We start from the raw sequence: 21061 nt of genomic DNA, 5'->3' as shown, positions 1-21061 counted from the left end.
TAAGAATATAATTGAAAAATATTTGTCATAACAAACTTAAGAGTAGCCAGCCCTTTCTAACGAATGGGTGGAACGAATTCTCTTTCTTTTTTTTGACCTGCTAGAATTGCCCGTTTGTTGGTGTTTTTAGGGGAACGTGACCCCTCAATTCATCACTTTCATTTTTGGGGGACTGATATCTCCCTAAAACATTCCTGTGTCCTTTACCTGATTCCAAAGAAGAATAAAGACAGAGGTAAGAAATATGTTCTCTCCCTTTCCTTCCTCACCAAGGTCAACAACCAACCTTTTCTAGGCGCCACCTGCCTTCCTTCCTCACCCAACTTGATTTGCAAACGTTATTTCTGGTTATGTTGTTAGGATGGTCTGATTATGTTCGGTTTAAACTGGTGAAGGGAGAAGGGTCCCTCGTTAACTTGTTTATTATTTGCATATCATCAATATTATTGGACGGTACAAATCAGATGATTAAGAGCAAAATGTAAAATAAATTGAACAGGAAACTATAATTTCTTTTTTTTTAAATGCAAATTACTTTGATTACAATTATACTGTGAGAATTAAAATAATTTTAGATAAGTCAACTGGTCAAGGCAATGTTTCTAGCACTTTTTTGTGCGAAATTGAAACGGATCGGAAATTCAACTGAGCGAGAATATGTAAGACATATTTTTTTTCTTATGCAAAATGTTTTTTTTAAAAATTCAAACAAATTTTGGATGCATTAAAATATAATTGAAATTGCAATACATATTTACGTCTCGTGCAAATTATGTTTTGATGCAAATATATTTTGGTGTATAAAAATGAATTAAATGTATTAATATTAATTTACTATATTAAATTTCTGATTTTCCAAATGAATTTTATTTTGTAGTTATCCGCTGTAACAGTTTATGAAATTCTATGCTTTTCGTTCTGCATCCTATACAGAAAACGAGAATAACTGAGAATTATTTTGGTAAGCGTTTCAGTAATACACAGTAAGTTCAATAAGTGGATACTGATGAACAGTTTATAATTTAGAATAGTAAGAGCTTGTTTTACACCTCACGAAAACCAGATATAAATGAAATGATTTTTCCGTAATTTTTTTCACTTTTCCGTCTTACTTTCAGCCCTTTAGTTTGCGATTTTTTAATAGTTTAGAATAATAAGAGCTTATTTCACATCTCACGAAAACAATGTTTATTTCATTATTTTTGTGCAATAATTTTTGTTGTACGAACATTAAAATTGCAAAACGATTTGCTTAAGATATTCCATGCCTATAAAACTATGAAGGATGTATGTATTGAGAGAGAAATTTTTAGGTCATTGCTTTCTTTCTTTCTTTTTTTTATATATAGGAGGGGTGGAGGAATTAGAGGTCAGAATTAAATATTACTTAAATTTTGGCATTACCTGTCAACTGAGTGCTTTAAAATGATGTGTTATGTGACCTGACACACACTGTCTTTGAGTGATTGCTGGTGCTATGAATATAACCAGGAAGAAATGGGATTTTTTCTTCTTCAGCCAATCCCAAAGAGAGGTGCGTCTTTGCGGGTAACACTGCACATTTAAAGGTTATCTTTTGTATTCCAATGGCGAAGAGGGACTTTATTCTGAATCATACTGCACCCTTAGCAACTTTCTTTCTTTTTATCATTTAAGCACTTGTCCATTCAGGAAATAAATATCATTATTTTTTTCACTTCTAAATGAAAGACCTTCTTGAAAATGCTTGTTTCCGGACCTCATACCTGTGTAAAATAATTACTAAAGTGTTTCTTATTAATATTCTTTTTAAAATATCATTTTTAAAATTAAGAGTAGAGCTGCCAACCCACGCCAACCATGCCAACGGGAACATGGAACCCCGACGTTCTATCTCTGTACAGCATTTAAAATGATTCTTTAATACGACCCAAGATATTTGATTAGTTTCAGCATTAGATTTCTATCATTTTTATTATAACGGTGCATTTAACGTAACGGTGCGTTTTCGTCACAGTAGTCTTAAAGGCTAAATGGGTATAAAATTAGCTGTTACGATTACACAATTGTGGGGCTTCCACCAACTGCTACACTCTCTTCAGAATATTTTAGAGAGTGATGGACAATAAAAAACTAAAGTTTTCAGAATTTTTGATAATTTTGCTAAATTATAAAGCTACACCACGTTAGAGACAGGGAACAAAATTGCTTTTCATATAATCTTTTGAATCATTCACATGTACATTAAAACATAAACTTAGCTACCAATAAAAGAAATTTTGCCAAAAATCCTAGATAGTTGGCAGGTTCGTAAAAGTAAAGTCGTGCTTTAACACTTTGCGTCGTAGAGCCAATCTGGCAATATTAATTCACCCAATGGTACAAACCACTAGAAATGTAAAACTATAATTGCTTTTAAATGCTTGGCAACAACTATTCTTTAAATTGAATTAGTTAGAGCCTCTGGCGGGGCTGATGCTAAGATAACCACCACGTATGAGTATGAGTATGAGTATTCTTTAAACAACAAAGAGCTAAAGCTTGTTGCTTCACTTAGAATGTATTGTTTAAGACAGGGCTACCAACTTACACTTTTTGGGAATCTTTCTTCCAGTGGTAGCTAAGTTTATGATTTAAAGTATCATTCTTTGTTTCACAAATTTGATTTAAAAGGGAACAACACAGTAAAGGCCTGTGAAAAAGAAGGATTTTTTAATGTTACAAATACAAAATTAAAAAAAAAAATGCTCTTTTAAAATACCAGGTTTACAACTTATTTTTAAATTACCCATAACTTGCATTGCTCATAAATTAAAAAATCTCCCAAATTTAAATACATTTTGATTTTTTAAACCACATGAATGTAGTTATCGCTGCACGTAGGATATTTTTAAAAATTCATTTTTCACAAAACGGCGAAGTTTTGAAAAAAATAAATAAATAAATAGCCTTCGTGGAGGACTTTTTAAATCGAACTACCCCCTATATTTTTGGCGTCAAAAATTCAAATCCATTCAGAAAAAGTTACATTTATTCAGAGAAAGTACGTTTTTGTGTTTGATTTTGTAACATAAAATATCACCTGTACTAATTAATTAGCATATTTGAAGTTACCCCCTAACCATTAAGTTTGAGTTCTACAGAGTGAAAATTCGATCATTAGATCAAAAAGTTATTCAGGGTGTCCACTTTTTTTTTCCTTTGGCGCACTGTACTCGAACTACTACGGAATTTTTGTAGTTTCAGAAAATATTTTGCTGTATGATAATAACAGGAGTGCACCATTACTGTTTTAATAAACTCGAATTTTTTAAAAAAAATGTCCACTACTTCATAAAAATAAATTAAACTTATAAATGGTCATCCAAACCAGGGGCTTATTCCAAAGTTAGGGAATAAGTTATATAAATGGTCAATCTGCTCGAGAAACTTCTGCTTCAGTTTAATATCACCAAGGAAAGTATTTAACGATAAGCTCCTCCTCCGTCCGCGAGTGCCTCGAAGCGTGGAGGTAACTAGTTCGAATCCCCTGCAAACTGTTTATCTTTGTGATATCTTTCTCTAATTTGTCGTATATCTATTATTCGATTCACGAACTACTGATCCTTTTTTTTTTTAGTGCACAATTCGCAAGCCAGTATATGTTTCTGTAGCAATGACAAATATTTAAGGTGACCTAAGAAAACTAAAAAAAAAAGTTTCGACAAAATCACTGACATTTACTAATACTGACTTACTTACCATCCCTAACCTTACCTCTTTATCTCTTTAAAAAAAATTATCTCTGTTAGAGAATTCCTGCGAAGGATCTCTGTGCTGAGAATATTAATTCAGAAAATTAAAGCAGCTGTTTTCCAACATTCGTATAGTAATTTTAATACCAGTTTTTTCGTTTCTTTGGAGACGCTGATTAGCTTAGTTCTATCCCCCCCTCCAAAAAGAAGTACATGTTGAAGAATATGCTATAAACAAGCAGAAGAGACGTTTATCTACTGAAAATTAAGTGTGAATACCAGTTAATTAACGATTTACGAACTAGAAATCATTGTTTTATGTGCTCAAAACTTCACGAGTTTGCGTTGAAAAGCGCACAAATAAACTACAATGAAGGTTACGCAGATCTAAAGAAAACTACCTGCTGGATCTAAATCTCGGAAACGGTTTCATTAATAACACTGAGAGTAACCACTGGTTTTTCTTTCTTCTTCTTTTTCTGAATTCCTGTGGCGTCTAGGAAGCTTCGATAGGTACACCAGTGCCCTTTCCAGTTTTACAGCTAATTTTACTTCTGTAACATTTTCTGCAACATCCCCACCCAATACAAAATTGGTTTGTGTGTGATCCTCCTCCTTCTTGTTTTCACCCCTCCCCTTTTCTTAGAAAAAAATAATAGTAACATAAAAGTGGTCCTTTTTACACTGATTGCGCAATTTAGGTTTGATTTCTGACCGTTCAAGTTTGATTTGTGGCAATTTCGGAAGTTCTGATAATCCTTTGCTCGGTTCTGTTCATCTCCAAGTGAGGCAGTGTCACTAGCTTTTGTGTCTGTTTTTCGGTTGTTGGTTGTAAATGACAGTCAGAAAATTTATGAGTGGATTAAAATAAGCAATACTATTGTCTTGAAACACACATGCTAAAATTCCACTGATGAATGGTTTTCGTTTCCAATAAAAACTTTACTTTTAAAAGTCATAATTTTTGATTTAGCAGAGTGTCTTTCACACCGATCAGTCAGTACAATAAAATTCATTTTGATATTATACCGAGGCAAATTTGGAAGAATTGAGTGTTCTGTTCACGTGACCTTTTCCGAATTATGTTTAGTTTCGATAATCATGGCGGCGATCATCTTATGAAAGATTTTTTAGAACTTGTAAGTGTTTTCTTTCGAAAGATTAAGAGAAAACTGCTGTTTTTAACACATTGCAAGCGGGTCACGTAAAAATACTCTTTCGAAATTTCTGCAATCCATACAAAAGTTTAAGAAGTGATGGCAAAACTACTTCGTTTTCTCTCTGTTTTTCAAAGAAATTATCCATTCTTGATTACTATAAACATAAATGATTTAGTATATATGTAATCAGGACTACAATCGCACGTCTTAATTTTTTTTTAAAAAATTGAAGCTGTCTGTAGCTATAGAGACGAGTTTACTCTAGCTTTTATGAACTCTTGCCCTCCACTTTTATAAAATTTTAATCTCTGACAGCTCTGTAATACATTTTTTAGAAAAGTTGCCCACGTGCAATGTGTTAAAAATAGCCGCTTATTTTTTACAATCTGAATATTCAAGAAACGTGAGTGCCATCTTCTGGTTTACACTTTTGACTGGTATAAGCAGCCTACACTGATTTTTTTAAGGCCTAGTGTTATGGCCCGGTCATACATTTACCTGGACCGGTATACATTCACCTGTTTTACCCTACACTGATGACTGATGTTTTTTCTTCTTTCTCTTTTAATTTTAAGGTTAAGTGCTCGGATTAGTTCTTGCAAAGAGTCGCTGTTGTCAAAAGCCGGCAGAATAGCGGTGAGGATATTTTACTGAATATTGGTGCAATAGCCACTGCCTTAATTTAAAATAGTAAGTTAAGAGTTCACATGTTTATAGTTTTACCCATTTGTGCCAAGTGTCTTTGTTAAAGGGCTGCTCTTTTTTTTTTCTTTTTGAAGGAAAGAAAGAGCGAACCTGTATTAGTAAAACTAGCATGTTTCATAATTAAGATTTAATTTGCCGAAATAAGATAAAAATGTCTACCACAACACAGTAATAATGTAAATATTAATGTTTGGATATGAAGTCAAAGTTTGGTGCTTTCATAAGGCTAAAGTGGTAGGTAAGAGAGCAAAATTATCCACTTCAAATCAACTAATATGTCCCATTTTTTTTTCACATGGATGTTCTACATTCTTAGGCGACTTTTTGAGGCTATATATTACTGGATATTTATTGGTTGCGATCTGTTAAATGGCTATATAATTTGAAAAGAAAAAGTTATGGACGAAAATGCTGAATTTGGTCTCGCCAGCCATAACTCGTTAAAAAAAAAATCTGCACTTATAATTTGTTACAATGTCATTGTCATCAAAAACTTTTAAGGGGCGGCTTCTCGAAGTTCTTATGTCAAAGAAAATAAATTTTATATACTTTCTTACCGTAAAGAATAAAGTAGAATTTAGAATCAGCCTAAGTTTAAAAAATTAAAATTTTTTTTAAAGAAAAGTAGCCAATTCGGCGAAATTTTTTCAAAAACTGAAAATTATTTTTAAAAAAATGAAAAATTCTCAATTTTCCGCAAAAATTTTATAAGACCAAACAATGTAGCGTTCGAGTAAGTTTTGAAATATCAGAAAATTAGATCACAGTTACTTTTAATGTTCGTTAAATTGTGGCTTTCTAATTTTATCAATTAATTAATTAATTCATTATTATTTCTTCAACATTTTGCTCCCTTTTCATAATAAGTACAGAGATCACTGACTAAAGATGGGCAATGCTACTTTATCTAACAGACATGAATAACTTTTACGAACTCATTTTTTTAAAATTAACATATTCATTAAAAAGCTTTATTTTAAATGAATGCACAGCCTTTAGTTAAAAAGTTTAATCCAAACACAAATATCGAAAAAAAATTTTTATACCATTTCAAACATTCAAAGAAATTTCCCGTCAAGTTAAATTGTTATCTCATATGAGTAAAACAAGTTAAAATCAAAATTAGGATACTTATTGCTAAGCAACTGCCTTGGTCATTTTCAGATTTTCCCATTTCGTCCAGTTTTTCCTGTTTTTTTTTTCAATTTCTTTCAGTGTCTGGGAAGAAATAGGTTTCTTCCGAACAAAATGATAACGATAAGAAATAAAGGGGAGAAAAAAATCTTCTTAATCAGTTATCTCCTATTTTGCGCTGCACCTTTTTTATTTATTCATGAATTTTACCATCCTGTAATATTATTTCGCTACTTCCTATAATTGGTACAATTACGTCATTAAAATTAGTTAATATTCTCCATGTCAAGTCATCACCACGTTCACATACTGATCAATTTTAAATTGGTACTCTTCTTCAGAATGGCCCAAACAACCTTTCCTTCGTTTGTTCCACAAAAAGAATAAATTCTCATCTACTCCATCAATGTAACGAAAAGAATCGAAAGTTGTAATTTCCGGGCGTTTGATGGATTGCATAATAGGAAAATTACACGATAGCGCATTAAAATGAGTTTAACAGCGTAAACATATACAAGAAATATGGGGATTTCGTGCGGGAAAGTCTATCAGAATTTTCATCAATCTCAAATGTCGGTCAAGTAGTTAAAAAGTTGGGAGAAAATTTCACCTCGTCAGATTGACCAGCAGGATTTGATTCATACTCTATTACAATCGAAACAATGGTCGTTTGTCCATGCATGGTAGTTAAAATGCACTTGTCGACAGAACATGATACGGAAGGAATATTAACGAGCATTTTTTAGAAAGTATATGTCTGTTTTCCTTAAATTCCATAGAAGTTTCTAAGCCTAAACATAATGTAAAAATTGCTTGTCGCTTTTTGTATAGTTTTAGAATAAATTTTGAGACATAAATTATTTTTAGTATTAAATACATTATATTGACAACAAGAGAATTCAAAATAAATAGATATATAATATGAAATATATTTGCCGACATAACATATAATACGGAAGGAATATTAATTATCCCATATAAGAATATAGTATTGATTCGATGACAATGTTTTCTAAGCCTAAACATACTATTAAAAATTGCCTGCCTTGTAAATATAATATTATGAAATTATAAAATATTTTTACTTGTCTATACAATAGATAAAATACTAAAAAGAAATTGGTGAACAATGAATGTATTTGTTATAAGAATCTGATACGAAAAGAATAATAATGACTACTTTTTAGGAAATATCGGTCTTTTTTCTTACATTCGATGATTTTTAGTTTGCTAAGCTTAACCGTAACGTAAACGTTTGCTTCTCTTTTCATATACTTAAGAAACATTTTGAAGTTTTTAATTATTTTGAGTTGTCTATTATAGTATGTAAACAATTAAAATTGAAGTTATGTAATGTTAAATTTATTTGTCAAATGAACATGACACAGAAGGAAAAAATGATTAATAATGACCACTTTTCATAAAATGTTGGTATTTTCTTAAAATAGATTATAAAGTTTGCTAAGCCTGACCGGAATGTACGAATTGCTTGTTTTTTTTATATAGCCTTTTAAAAAACTTATTCTTATTAAAACTTAAGCTAATTATTGATTATTTTTAATTGCCACGTCTATACAAAATATTTTTAGCTAAAAATAAATAGTGATACAGTGTTAAATATATTAGTCCATAAAGCATGACACGAAATAAATATTAGTGACTACTTTGTTTTTTGTTGGAAAATGCTGGTCTTCTAAATTTTTTGAAAGAGTTTGCTTAGCATAACCGAATGTATTTGGGTTGTGCAAAAAGTAATTTCGTTCTCTTCCTTTCTTTTCTTTCTTTCTTTTTTTTTTTAAATCGACGGCGGTTCTTTTATAGTGATAAATATTTTATTGAATCATATATTGTCAATTCTGGTCTAATACCTTTTTCCATAAAGTCTAAAAAAATTTCAAGAGACAAGAATAGTGTTGTAGACAACCCATTTTTAGTCTCCAGTTATAATGCGCTTCAAAAATCGATAATTTTTTTGACTTTTGAAAAGCAAATCACAAACGCCAACGTGACACCACAAATTTCTTTTCGTAAGAATATGAAGAAACGATATGTCGAGCATTAAGATTAAACCCTAGGCTTTTTAAATGATTACGAACGGTTGAATTCAATAAATCTAATGTCTCAAGGATTTCAGTTGTTATTCATCGGTTTGCGCCAATTAATTCCTTTATTGTGTTTCATCAACCTAAACTGGCGTGGTCTTCTGCATCTTCATGCATCTTAATAGAATTTTTGCCGGGTAGAAATTTTGTAAACCAGTTTGGCCCTGGCTTACTGCCGATTCATCTTCTCAATAAGCATCGGATAATTTTTGTTTCTGGCTTAAACAACAATTTTGCTTCTGTATTAAAAAATTAAAATATGCGGAAAATTCTGCTTCTCCCTTTCCATATTTAATAGGGCACCAACCAGAGGCTACAGCGTAGAATCATTCAAACTTTTTCACAAGCAAACCTTGCTTATCTGCAGTCAAAATGATTATGCGGCTTAAGTGTGAAATCAGCTGTGAAAAAATATAATTATATCCGCTGTAGAGAAAAAACGAAATTATTCAGGGCAACCTACTAAAAACTGTTAGTTTCTCATCGTATATACCCCTTACAGCATTTTTGAGACCCTTGGTGCCTCTGTATTTTTTGAAAGTTGAGAGAAATTAATAATTTCAGATAGTAAGTTCTTTAAATGAATTATATCATTCTAAGAGAAGTTACATACAACAAAGAGGAGAATAAACTTCATTTAGCATTCAAATAATGTGAGTGGTCCCTTACGTTTATGATCGTTTTAAATCTTAATAGACTGAATTAAATCTTAATAGAATTTTGATTCCAAATAAGTTAGTTTTTGGTTATCTTCATGCCTAAGCCATTTGTGATATCCAAAATCAAACGTATAGCATTCGTAAAGTAGAGTACAATTTTCTGTAACTAACTGTAAAGAAAATTTTTTCCATTAATAATAAAAAATAATTTTTTTTGTATGTTTTTAGGCCTTACTTTTAGAATAAGTTATGGTTTTATTAGTAATGAATTTCCAAAGCAAATGTTATTTTACTAAATTGTTTGACATCATTAATGCGAAACAAATGTCAAGAGGTCTTGATAAAAGTTTTCCTTGCAGTAGTTTATTATAACAGTAACCAATATTTATAGAATTCACACATCTGGCCACAATCTTGTAAGAAACACATCTGGCTTCTCGATTAATTTCTCTACGAATGGGTACTTGCAACGAATCACATGGTTGCTCCGACTCACGCTGTTGTGCATTGCTTCTTCACGTTATAGCTCTAAAGCTTGGGTTTCTTATGACACTGAATCAATTTTCGGATCAGATTTAATTGGATACCTGGAAGCGTATCATATTGAGTTTTTTAATGATCTAAATATTACTTAACAGTAATTGGGTGGTTAAAACATTTTTCAGCTTTTTAATTTGCTCAAGAATTATGCCATTTAACTTGTTCTACTAAGCTCTTCATCTACTATATCAAAAATCTTTTCGATGGTGTTTTTCTTCCCCCTCCTTCCCCACTCTAAAAATAGTATTATCAAATCATCAAAGCGTATGCTACTCACAAAATATCTAAAAGTAAGAAAATTGAAACATTTATCAATTTTTTCAACAATTGTTTTCGACCATTCAAACAATTTCGATCAACTTATTCTTCAATTAAGCTCTTCATCTACTATCTCAAAAATCTTCTCGATAGTGTTTTTCTCCCCCCCCCCTCTTTTACTGAAAGAAAGACATTAATCTTTAAAATATAGTATTATTAAGTAATCAAAACGTATGCGACTCACAAACTATCTAAACGAAAGAAAATTGAAACATTTTTCAAATTTTCAAATCGCTTAACAATTTCGCTCATCCTAACAATTTCGCTCTTTAAGACAAAGTATTTTGCTCAGTATGTTCATCCGCTTTTCAGTTCCAATGGACGGTGGGTAAAAATCTTCATGATATGGTTAATTTTATTTTTAATCTTTCTGATATTGAAAAAAAATACATAATTCCTTTAAATACAGTGTTATTAAATCGCAAAAACTTATCCATTTCTTAACAATTTCTCTACTTCCTTATACACCTAACAAAATATCTTATAAACTAAAAGAAAGAAAATTGAAACATTTTTCAACTTTAGTCTCTGGAAATCAATAGCTATCAAGGCTTGGCGTTAAAAAATAAAGAAAAAAATCTAAGTTTTTTTCCATCCATTAAAAAAAGAGAAATGGCTCTATGTGTTTGGAATTTTAAGATAACTTGTTCGGTCACAATTGAGAACTTGTTTCAAGTTCTGGGCCACAATGCACGATTTTAAGCAGATAAAAGCTGATCATGGAGTCACTTAAATAACGACGTCAGTGATTCTGTCAAGTGTGAAAATTATGTCCCTCTTTGTCATATTTCATTATTAAAGGCGTGAATCTTAGTTATATATCTTGTAGAGCAACTTGCAAGGCATATTTTTCGATTCAAATATTTAACCGAAGTTATGAATATACAACGCCCTATCTTCAAGTTAGAGAATTTTTATGGCAGCCATTACCATTAAAAGAATATTAATTTAAAGATAAAAATCTGTTCAAAACAATGCCTTTAGCTAAAGGGAAAACAAATAGTTGATATTAGAGTTTTGATTATGTTCCTTTGATTGTGGCTGAACTCAGTCAGGATAGAAGACGTTCGTTAGTTTGTAATTTGGTTTTTTCTTGCTTAACTTATTTTTACTAATAAATTAAAAGTTATTTAGTGTAAATTCTACTTAAGAGAGAGATTTTGTAAAGTGTTGCGGCTTACTAGAATTTTAGCGCTTTTCGAATTTCACAAGGTATACGCGAAATTTCCCAACAAATCTCAATATCGCTAAGGGGTAGGAAGTAATGTTTGCGTTTCAGTTAACGTGAGACAAACACTATTCGAAATCTCTGTTAAAGCTTTCAGTATTCAGTTTGTCCCATGATGATCATTCTTAACGTAGTATATTTTAAAATTCTTTTCCAAAAATGAAGTCGTAAATATACCTATTAAGGGTCACAAATCAATATTTAAGGAAAGAAAGTACGTTATAAAACTACGTTTAATCAATTTTTCAAATAAAACCTTTTTTCTGCTCTATTTTATTGTCATTTTGTCCTGAGTGGAGATTTTCCCCATGAGTCAAAATCAGAAGGGTGGTAGGATGGGCAAAGCATGGGAAAAGTGACTAAATGAAATATGGGAGCTTAAATTGTAAAATTTTAGAGTGACGTTTTTTTCTGCTAAATTCAGTCTTTGAATCTTGGAAATCCCTATAATTTAAAGAACGTAACATTAAACAACTGGCATTTTTTAAATAATTTTTTAGCAATTTTCAATTTTAAATTATTCCGGTGAATTACAAAATGTTTCAAAAGCTAAAATAAATGTTTTAGAAGCTCTGGATTTGATTTCTACAGCTTTGGACAGTGTCGACTAAAATGCATTACTAATAGATTTAATAAATCTTCTCGGTGTCCAACGGAAGCATTGGCCCCCTTAGTGAGAAAAAAATTGCATTGAAGATCATCCGAAGTCGACGATACCTTTACAATTCCTTCAATGTCTGATTTAATGCCTGCCCCCGATGGTAGCTCAAAATATAGAGAAAACACGGAAAAATTAAATTATTAAGAAAATTATTAAAATAAAACAACATAATAAAAATCTGAGAAAAAACATATAATCTCTTCATCAGCTCAAACGATTATATCCGTGTGAGATGATGAAGAAATTATATGTTTTTTTTTCTCCCGATTTTTATTAAAAAATTTGTTTNATATATATATGTATATATATATATTTGTAAATTATACTTGTAAATGCCTGCATAAATGCAAATTCGGACTTACATGGTGCTGTTTCATCTATTATCAAGCTCGAATTTCTAGTATTAGTAATGTTTCAGTGCTTTCTCAGTATTTTTTTTTCTGTACTTATGTCTGGACGCTATCTTAATTCTCGTATAACTCCAGAATCATTTGCACTAATTAATTGCAACGATTTTATCCCCCGATCAAAAAATTCGTTCAGAAAATTTCAATCAGTCAGTTCAAAAGAGTTGTTTGAAAAATAAATTTAATTCTAAGGTAATAGTTAAATTGTTTTAATTTTTAATCGATTTTTTAATCTGTGTAAAATACACGTTCATGCCCTAGTATGCTAAAAGTTATTGTATTGTTTTTCACAAGTTTGGAAAACTAACTTGTAAGAATGAGTTTTTTAAGCTGTTTTAATTTTAATACATTACAAATATGGGTTTGTTTCCTTTTTTTCACCGAAACCTTCCATCTACTCAGCTACCAACAGCCTCCTTCCACAATAACTGGTAGTGTCATAACAATTCGCGAAGCCGAAATTTCTTTAACCCTTTAATCCACAATTTTTTACAGTGAAGAATAATAATTATTTTTATATGCAGGTCAAGGAATACCGGAAAAAAGGCACTAAAACAATCAGTTAAAATTTTTTGAAGAGGGAAAACCGTTTTGAGTCACTTAAATACTAAAAATAGATTTTTTGCTATAATTGACACAAAATCATCAAAAATCAAATAAAAACTGAAATATAAGCAATAAAATGACTGAAGCTTATAATAAATAACCAATCATCACACAGCAATTATCCCAACCAAAATGGTATAGACGCCCAAACTAATGACGCTACATGCAGAGAAACCGCATGTCCTTCACCGCTGAAACTTAAACAGATTGGTGGTCAATTCTTTTTCCTTACTGCAATAAGCTCTTTTGGAGATAGATATTCAAAGCAGTTTTCAGTGTTAAATTGTAGAAGAGAGCAGAGAAAATCCAAGTCAAGCTTAGTTTTGCAGATATGCGAAAAAGCGCTGAGAGGTGTTAGTCATTCAGATATTTCTCCAACATTTGTTGTTCTAAGCAAAAAACATTGAGATTTTTTAAGTATTGCAATTTCTTTTATTCTTGTCACATTTTATATTGAATATAAAAGATGTTAAAAGGTATCTAAACAACTGAATATAAATACCAAATACACAGAAATGTCTACTTTTTTCGCTTTTCGATATAATATTTTCTAGTGGTAATGAAATTTCGGTTACTTTCAGTTTAGTATTTTTCCTTTTAAATATTTTTCCCCCCACTACATATAAATAATTCAAATTATCATATGAAAGGCAACTTTATTGCAGTTATCTCGTGATAAGACTTTTAAAAAAGTGAGCGTAATTATCCTCGTCCGGCAAATTTATTAAAACTTTAGCTGAAAGCGGAGCAGTTGGCATCCATGATGCCATATGAAAATTTTTTGTTTAAAAATATACTTCATTTAAAAAATTTATTTCGAGTAAATAAACTTTGAACTTTAATGAGCGTGTGTATTCTTGGAGGGAAACTGATGGTAGTGATAGAAAAGAACAGAGCTACAATTTTTTGTATGGGAAAACCGTCAAAAAATTAAGGAAGGGGCTTAACGAAGACCAAGAACTGGATGACCTCTAATTTTCTGAGCATATGATAATCTCATAATATCATGCTTAGCATGAAAAAATGATTATTAAGGGGAGTTGGTAGAGAATAGATCAGTAATGCTAAAACTGACCACCTTTTTCGATGTACCTTTTCAAAGAAACTACTTTTAATATCGCTTTGAAATTTTTGGGGGATATTTAAGATTATATCAGTAGTATGCTGTAGATTATATCAGTAGTAGTATTTTAAAGTTATGAAAACTTTTTGCTCAAAAAATGATGAAACTTATAAAAATTAAAAGTTTTAAGTTCATATTTTTTAAAAAAAAAATATTTCCACCAAAGATATGCATTAATGTGTATAGACATGCAGTGTATACACATACATGTAAATATTCTGTGAAGAAAAAAAAAACTGAAGCAATATCTTGTTAAGATGCTGACCATATGTACATCGAAAAAGGTCAGTTTCAGCATTATTGGCCCTTTCAACTCCCTTAAAGTTCTGAACGATTAGCAAAAGTTCCTTTTCACTTTTCCCTATAGAAGCACATTACCCTAGCTCAGAGATTCCAACTGCTCCGGATTCGACAATATATTTTTAAAAACGGTAGAGAACTACCAACTAAAATTTGCCGCTTCATGATTAATTTTGCCAATTTTTTAAAAGGCTCAAAACGGCTAAACGGTACCAAAATGGCGTATCACATACGCCTTTCAATTATTTAGAAGTATTTTTGAGTAAAAACCCTTTAAATCGAATTGACTAAATCAAAAATCATGCGTAAAAAGAGTACCGCTCGAAAATATTTATCCGCTGTCCGCTACAAGTTAGCATTGCTGTTTACTGTCGCAACAAAACAATTCTTCTCTTCATTCTTCTGAACGAATCACAAAATGGCTCGATGATAATGGAATAAATATTTTAAAGTGTTCTTCTTCACCCCCTCATATCAGTACCAAAGAGAGTTCGTGAAGAATACTGAAAAATAAACTTGAAAAAGCGGAAAAGGAGACAGTTCAAGAATTAAAAGAAGATTTGGAAAAAGTATAAGAAACAAATTTCAACGCTCTGATGTCTTTTGTGGCATCTGTGCCAAAACGGCTTCAAATGGTTACTGATGCTAAGGGAGAAAGAATTTACAACGGGATTTATCTGCATAATGTTTTATAAAGAAAAGTAGACATCTTAAACTGCATTTTAATTTCTACTTTTATTTACCTCAGTAAAGCTTTTTTTGAAAGTCTCAATTACTTTGTCCCGTACTGTATATACGATATACATGTCTTTAAAACATTCATTTGTAATATTGGCCAAAATCATTTTAAGCCAAACTAATTTAAACAGTAATCAAATGTTAGAGGAAAAACATTTCATGGGCAATTTAAGTAATTTGAAAAAAACTCCTCGTATTTGAGCCTTAGAAGTAGACTTCTCTGCATCGATATCAATTCTCAGATCATAAATTCACATTCATCCAAAAAACATATACAATTTCTAAAATTCAATTTTTACAAATACTTTTTAAGGTATTCGATCGAGCAAAAATTGGAAATTTTGGCGAAACTTTCGATTTTTTTTTTACTTACCATATTTGAACTTTAATTCATTAGCTTTCCAATACTTTTCAAAATTTTAATCTCTGACTTTTAGAAATGAAGTTAAAGTTGTTTTTTTGTATTCTGACAGCTGAAACCGAAACTGAAAGTAAACTTCCGAAAATGAAATTATTATGTTTCTTTTCTTTTGCTTTCAGGATTTTAACCCTTATTTATTTGACTAAATTATATTTTAAAGACAAATAAAATTCATTTTCTGAAGTTAATTTCCGAATTATTATTTTTTTTGTTAGAATTTTCTTGCATTTTAATGCATTTTCTGAAGAACGTTGATTTTGAGAAAATTTCTTTACTCTAACACATTACAAAAAAAGTTTGTTATGGAATTCATTTAAATTTTATATGTAGTTTTTTTCTAATGTTAGCGATGTTTTCAACTAAAAGCTAAGGTCTAAGTGTGAATTTGATACTTTTATCAAGCTTTAAGTAAGAATATTTAAAAATTTTCTTTAAAAATTCAGTATTAAACAATGTATTTAGTTCTAATTTATTGTTTTTGTTAATGTTTTTAAGGTTTTAGTTTAAAACTTGTTTTGATCACAATATTGATCTAGAAAAAATATTATTTTGAAACTTCTGTATGACAGATGGTTAGAGCTGTTCGCGAAACATGAAAAATTTGCAGTTTATAAGCTCAAAATTTCTCTTATTTTGAAAAATGTTTTAAAATATAGTTTAAATTAATAATTTTAGGCCCCCTTCTTACGAAGCATAAAATTAAAATTGTAATTGAATCTCTTTAAAAAAAAGAAAAAAAAATTCAAAACTAGTTGGATACCTCATTTGTCCACTTTCATTATTGTTTAATCTAAATTACATCGTAACTTTGTTTTGACTTAAATTGAAATATTCACACGTCATAATTCGGAACACCTGCGTTTCAAAGACCCAATAACAGAATAAAACTGACATCAAACGTAGATATTCTTCACCAATTAGAGTCAGCCCTGCCAACAAGAGACTGCTTTTGATTGCACAGACGATTTACGGATTGTCCATCAGGCTGATAGGAAAATTGCAACTCTAGAAGTTGGGCCCCATCATTTCGGAGAAATAAAGAAATGCATTTAGAACAAAACGCTGATGGGGTAATTTTATTTCCTTCCTCTAATTCTTGGGGCTGAAAGTTCTACCTCACACTGCCCCGAAGATCTTGCCACTTGTGTAGACGTTCTGGTGCAAAGGTCGCTGCATTAATAAATCATTAATAGTGATCTGAGAACAAGAAAAACCAGAACTTAAGAACACAAAAAGAACATTTTACTTAATTTCGCTTATCATGGTACACGGGTGGCACTTTCCCTTTTGAATCTTTGTGATTTAGTCTTCACTTTGTGTTTATTTATTTTGATTCGCTTCGATAACAGCATGGAATCGTGATTTGGAAGGATGCAGGTATCTTTTAAGGTGTTTTGAACATCGCCCGAAATATTTTGTTCCGGGAACAAATGAGGTTGGAATTAAATGTAAAGAATTGGTGGTTCGACTTCCACGGCTCCCGGGAAAGGTGCGAGGTTGATCTAAGCCATTTTTTCAGATAATCATTTGGGTTTTTGCTCTAAGCTAGTCTCAGCAGTATCAAGCATTATAACATTTCATAAGTTGCTTTTGCTATTAGATCTTTTTGAATGAATAGGAAGCAATGCAGATTCTGAATGTGGCTTCTGGTGAAACCTTCAAATTAACTTATAGTATAAAAAAGTAGACATTAATGTTTGGGTAGCGCTTTTAATTTTGACGCATAACCATGGTCCTTAAAAATTTAATAAACGGTAGCAAAATTAAGAAAATAAAATGCATTTTAATAAATTTGTATTTACAATTGTGCTTTATATTTCTAATTAAATAAATGTAGTTGCAAAATCTGGAGTGTAGGACTTTGAGTTTTTAAAGTAAAAGCAAACGAAAAAAAATTTACAACATCTTGATTAGAATGTTAACAGTGCTTCTTAGAGTTTGTAAGGACCCTGGGTAAATAAATAAGAGAATAATACTCAGAGTTCCTCCCACGGTTAGCCCAATGGCAAGGGGACTCTAACCCATGATCCGTCTATCATTGAGGTTATTTTATGTCAGCACTATGGTCGGTGCGGAATTCGTATTCGAACCAGGTTCACCTCATTGGAAGGTGAACTCTCTATCCCTTCGAGACACCACGACTCATAATATATTTTTGAAAAAAAGTTGTGGTAGCAACTTTTTTTGCCCTGATAAAATTATTTTAAGAAAACTTGTTTACATCCATACCTTACGTACCAACTTCTGCTCTTTCCAAGAATAATTTTTCCAAGAGCATACCTTCCAACTATTACTTTTTTTAGGAACGTTCAATTCAATTGAGCTTAGGTAATCTGGTGTTTCGTTGAAGTTTAGCCATCACTAAAAAACACTCAGAGAGCCAGCAGTTTTACCATAGTTATGCTTAAATTATTTGAATGTAATATTAGTTAAAATAATTTTAAATCACATTCATTCAAACAAGAATAAAGAGTGAATAAAATTTGCTACCACATTAAGTAGTATAAAAATAAAATCTTCCGGAAAATCCAGAAAAGTTGGCAGGTATTCAAGTGATAAGGAATTGAGATTTCAGCAAAAGCATTTTTATATTTTGCGAGATTTTGAGCACCTCATCTGCGGGGCAGTTAGAAATGGTTCGACGATTTACCTGACCCGTAGGGTTACCCTTTTTGATTACCCTTTTTGATGATGGTGCAAATTTGTTAATTGCTCTGATGTGGAATAGTAGATGAAGATGTTGATTCCATATTGCTAATTATCCTAATACAATTAGTTGAAGGAAAAAAACTAACACGCACACACACATCTTCGTACGTTTATCATGCAATTATATCTAGATTTAATTTTATCAAACTTGCTGAGGGTTAAAATTAATTTAAAAATTCCAGAAATAAAATTAAAAGAATATAAGGTTATTTGATTTTAAAATCGGTAATAAAAAAATTGCCGCATCTTCATATTAATATTGTCAGCATTTTTAAAGCCCTCTTTAAATTTCTCAAAAAAATCGTAGTCTAATATTATCTGTAATTAAGGCTATTTCAAATAATCTACTTCATTTAAATTTAAATTAAGTTCGAAACATGTGGAATATCGTAAAAATGCTTTTTGATTTATTAAAAATAATTGAAAAAGAGCACTTCTTTTTCTTTTAGACAAAAAAATCACTCATAAATGGAAATATTGTTAAAGATTTCAAATTGTACCACTTTTCAATAATATCTAGAATTTTACTCTATCCTATTACTGTCAGTCCAATCTGAAAAGCAATCATATTACTGTCAGTAATTATTACTTTTACTTAAAACAAAAACTGTCTTCGAGCTCATTTGCTGTCTCAAGTTATCAAATTAAACATTGTTTTTAATAACTTCCAATAATGGAAGGCTCGGTGTAACCATTCATCACAGCGAAAATGATCTATTACGTAAAAATAGGTCATATGTGAAAACGTTAATTATTTTTCAAAGATTAAAGAAAAAAAAATAATAATAATGCTCCTACAACAGGATTATTCTATCACTGATAGACTGACTATCAGCAATTTCATAAAATGTCACAATCGCCATTTTGTTTTCTCCAGAACTGCTTGATACGCCACCTGAGTGATTGTTCCGTTAAAGTGTTCGATGTACACGATTATTAGTTTCGACTCGTTTTAAATAAGATTTACAATCCAAATAAGTAAGTAGTCGAGTAATCGAATACTGGTTGATATGAATACAGAAAAAAAGAATAATTGATCAGGTTGTTAGTCGAAGGTTATAAAGTAATAGGTTAATTATAGGTAATATAATATGGCTAATTTCAAATGCGGTTCAAAATGATAGTGTTTGTTTTCCTCTATGATATATCAATCATTATGGAATTGGATTCGTTGTTTTTCTCCATAAATGTAATTTGAATAAACTTCATTGATAATGATTGAGGAAATCGAAAGGCATATATTAAGGCAGTTTTTTTTTCTTTGTAAAAAGTATAGCATATATACATGGTGTCCATTTAAGCTAAGTGGATCTGTGGGTTCAGCCTCGTTATTTACAAATAAGAAAATTTAATTGCTTCCGAAACCGGGACTGCCTCTTACCCAGAAAAGAGAAACAATTGGTAATAAAACCATTTAAATTCTAATTTGTTTTTATTAAGAGAAATATCAGTATCAAATTTGTTAATGTTTTAAATAATATGCTTGTCAGAATCTTATATATCACTGATTTGTTAAAAAAATACATTAATATTTCTCGATGATTGACCGAAATTTCGATTGGCAGAGTTTGGTTGCTATGTTTTTAACTAACGTCCTCTGAGTTAATAATAAGTCAAAATGTCAATATGAAGGAAATCCGCAGATTTTTGGAAATGCAATGTGATTTAGTTTTTATAATGTTTGAAAAGTTACTTTGAAAGTTAGTGCTGTGAGTTATATTTTTTGGACTCATTAAAATGTGCATTGGAAATGACACATTGGTTCTAATGATTTTTATCTAAGAGCAAAAATCTCGTCATATCGGCGTCATTTAATAAAGTTTCATTATTAAATGACGTCGTAATAAAGTTTAATTATTAAATTATTAATTATTAAATATTAATTATCATTTAATAAATTTTTAAATATTTAAGTCTTTTATCGGTTATAAAGTCGAGCCAATTCTTTTCAACGAGCTAGGATTTTTTTTTAATTATTTTTTTTTCTCCCCCTTTTTCATTGTTCTGTAATTTTCTCCATGTTTTCTCTAGATTTTGAACTTTTTTTATGAATTCTATTTTCTTGCAGCTTAAATTAAACTTATTGTTTTTCTTAATTTTCTTCGTTTTTTTTCTTCTCTTTGTATTTATTTATTATANAAAAAATTTGGAAAATTTAATAAAATTTAGTAATTGTATCAAGATATTTCAGAACATAGCATAAAAAATTTTTTTTGTTGAAATTCACTTTTCAGTTTTGTATTGACTAAATGTGTGACAATAAGAACTATAATTTTGAAAATCAGAATTTCCGGCAAATCGTTACCATATAAACGGAACAATTACCAAATAAATGGTTTAAATACAGTATATTTTGGTATGAGTTTTTCTTCGTGTAATTTATTGGCCATTATAAATATATATATATATACATATATATATATATATAACTCTGTCGAAACATAAATAACTAATAATATGCTATTTTTCTAAATGCTGTGAGTTAGCAACAGTTATTCATGACTTTTATGTCAAGTTAAGACTATCTTTAGCCATTG

General features: G+C 30.5%; 1 protein-coding gene across 5 annotated transcripts in view; it reads left to right on the top strand.

The window, feature by feature from the left end:
- LOC107454760 (ankyrin repeat domain containing protein 6 diego) overlaps positions 1-21061 on the top strand; it is a 123222-nt gene that overhangs the window by 29392 nt on the left and 72769 nt on the right. Inside the window, exons 1-2 of one of the 5 annotated variants that reach the window (XM_043040553.2) lie at positions 530-659; positions 5449-5563. The exons of 2 other annotated variants lie outside the window; for them this stretch is intronic. The gene's annotated coding sequence lies outside the window, so the exon portion shown is untranslated. Of the gene's footprint in view, positions 1-529; positions 660-5448; positions 5564-21061 lie in introns of those variants that run through there. 2 more of the 5 variants (XM_043040552.2, XM_043040554.2) reach the window with 2 other exon arrangements.

This window comes from Parasteatoda tepidariorum, chromosome 3 (genome assembly GCF_043381705.1).
Source record: "Parasteatoda tepidariorum isolate YZ-2023 chromosome 3, CAS_Ptep_4.0, whole genome shotgun sequence".
Lineage (NCBI taxonomy): Eukaryota > Metazoa > Arthropoda > Arachnida > Araneae > Theridiidae > Parasteatoda > Parasteatoda tepidariorum.
This window is presented reverse-complemented; position numbering and strand designations above follow the sequence as displayed.